Genomic DNA, 2,657 nt, shown 5'->3' with positions numbered 1-2,657 from the left:
AGAGGAAAAACCATCTACAGCTCAAGGAGAGAGCTCACACCAGAGACTGGCCCTGCCTGTACCTTGATCTTGGACTTCCCAGCCTTCAGAACTGTGAGAAATTAATTTCTGTTGTTTAAGCCACACAGCCTATGGTGTTTTGTTATGGCAGCTCGAGCTAATACACCATCTAATTGGATAACTCAGTAATCCCCACTCCGGTGTGCCTTAAAAGTACGGCAATCAAAATCCATTTTCCTTTTCTTGTTTTGACATAATGGGTATGCCCTGGTAATTTAAAAAAAAAAAAAAAGGTGCAGTATGGAGTTACACATGACACTTTAAATGCTGTAGAGTTGTAAATGTGTTGCTGTGATTTATAGTACTCTAAGCAGTAGTACAAAGAGATGAGAGAACCACATTTGGTCTCTGTTGCAACTACTTAGCTCTGTGGTTACAGCTCAAAAGCAACCATAGATGTGTATAAATGAATGTATTTGGCTCTGTTCTAATAAAACTTTATGGGCATTGAAATTTGAATCCATATGATTTTCGCAAGTCAGGAAATATTTTTATTGTTTTGATTTTTCCCCCCAATCATTTAAAAATGTTAAAAATCTTACTAGAAGAGGGCACCTGGGTGGCTCAGTCAGTTAAGCGGCTGCCTTCGGCTCAGGTCATGATCCTGGAGTCCCGGGATCGAGTCCCGCATCGGGCTCCCTGCTCGGCGGGGAGTCTGCTTCGCCCTCTGACCCTAACCCCTCTCATGTGCTCTCTCTCATTCTCTCTCTCAGATAAATAAATAATAAAATCTTTAAAAAAAAAATCTTACTAGAAGAAAACATAGGGGGAAAGCTTCATGACGTTGGAGTTGACGATTTCTTGCACAGGCAACAAAAGAAAAAAAATGGACAAATGGGACTACAACAAACTAAAAAATTTCTGTACATCAAAGGGCACAATCAACACAGCGAAAAGGCAGCCTATGAAATGGGAGAAAACATTTCTAAATCACTATATCTGATAAGGGGTTAATATCCAGAATAGGTAAAGAACTCCAACAAGGAAACAACAACAAAAACAGAATAGCCTGATTTAAAAAATGGTCAAAGTCCTTGAGCAGACATTTCTCCCAAGATGACGTACAAAAGGCCACCAAGCATATAAAAAGACATATAACCTCACTAACCATTAGATAAAGGCAAATCAAAGCCACAGTGAGATGTCATCTCATACCTCTCAGGATGGATACTATCAAAAAAGAAAAACTAGGAAATGACAAATGTTGACAAGGATGTGGAGAAACCCTTGTGCACGGTTGACGAGACTGTAAAATGATACAAGCAATCTGGAAAACAGTACGTGGTTCCTCCAAAATTTCAAAATAGAACTACCCTATGATCTGGCAATGCCACTTCTGGGTATATTCCCAAAAGAATGGAAAGCAGAGTCTCGAAGAGACAGCTGCACACCCATGTTCATAGCATTATTCATAATAGCCAAGTGGTGGGAGCAACCCAAACGTCTGTGGATGGATGAATGGATAATTATCACGTGGTATATATATACCTACAATGGAATTTTTTTTTTACCATATCATTTTTTTTAAAGATTTTATTTATTTATTTGAGAGAGAGAGAATGAGAGACAGATAGCAAGAGAGGGAAGAGGGTCAGAGGGAGAAGCAGACCCCCTGCTGAGCAGGGAGCCCGATGTGGGACTCGATCCCAGGACTCCAGGATCATGACCTGAGCCGAAGGCAGTCGCTTAACCAACTGAGCCACCCAGGCGCCCAGCCATATCATTATTTTTAATGTCCAGCATTTATAATATGAGGGCCAGGGCTTTCTCCCCAACTCAAGTTTACAAATTTTTGATTGGCTTGTGAGGCCGATAGGGATACTTCTCTTGTCTAATTTGGTTTCTGGGAAGACTTCATTCAGGTGCTCAATGGTCATCTGATCAAATGGAATTATGTTCTGCATCTTCTCCAGCTCTTTTTCACATTCCTCAATCCCGGCCTTTGAGAGAGACAAACACTCAGCACAACTTTTCACATTTTCCTTTTCTTTGGCATCCACCTGAACAGTATGCTTATCCTCTGGCACAGGAAACTTCAGGGCATTGAACTTCTTCTCAAAGTCCTCTACCAAGCCAGCCTTTGCCACATTGGCCTTGTAGTAAGCCCAGTCACTAGCAGGTGGATTCCCAGGGAGAGTGGCCAGTGTGGAGGTGAGGGGTTCATTCTAGGATTTCAGGGAGTTAGAAGTGGCCTTCTGGTTTGGGGCCTTATGATCTCTGCAAAAGCTACCAAGTCAACAGCTTTTAGAGCAAGTTTTCACCCACCCATCTTTTTTTTTTTTTTTAAGATTTTTATTTTTTTGACAGAGAGAGACACAGTGAGAGAGGGAACACAAGCAGGGGGAGTGGGAGAGGGAGAAGCAGGCTTCCCGCTGAGCAGGGAGCCCGATGCGGGGCTCGATCCCAGGACCCTGGGATCATGACCTGAGCCGAAGGCAGAGGCTTAACGACTCAGCCACCCAGGCGCCCCTCACCCAGCCATCTTGAGAGCTTCACTGACCCTGGTGGCCCACAGTCCTCCCTAATGGAATATTATTCAACCTTTGAAAGGAAGGGACTCCTGTCACATGCTACAACATGGATAAACCTTGAAGACA

The 2,657-nt window shown here is 43.0% G+C and overlaps 1 pseudogene; it reads right to left on the bottom strand.

Moving 5' to 3' along the window:
• Positions 1-1,775: 1,775 nt before the first annotated feature.
• On the bottom strand, positions 1,776-2,329 carry LOC102743347 (ATP synthase peripheral stalk subunit d, mitochondrial pseudogene; annotated as a pseudogene).
• Positions 2,330-2,657: the final 328 nt, after the last annotated feature.

The sequence above is a fragment of the Leptonychotes weddellii genome, chromosome X, assembly GCF_054177405.1.
Source record: "Leptonychotes weddellii isolate Sample4059 chromosome X, ASM5417740v2, whole genome shotgun sequence".
Classification (NCBI taxonomy): domain Eukaryota; kingdom Metazoa; phylum Chordata; class Mammalia; order Carnivora; family Phocidae; genus Leptonychotes; species Leptonychotes weddellii.
This window is presented reverse-complemented; position numbering and strand designations above follow the sequence as displayed.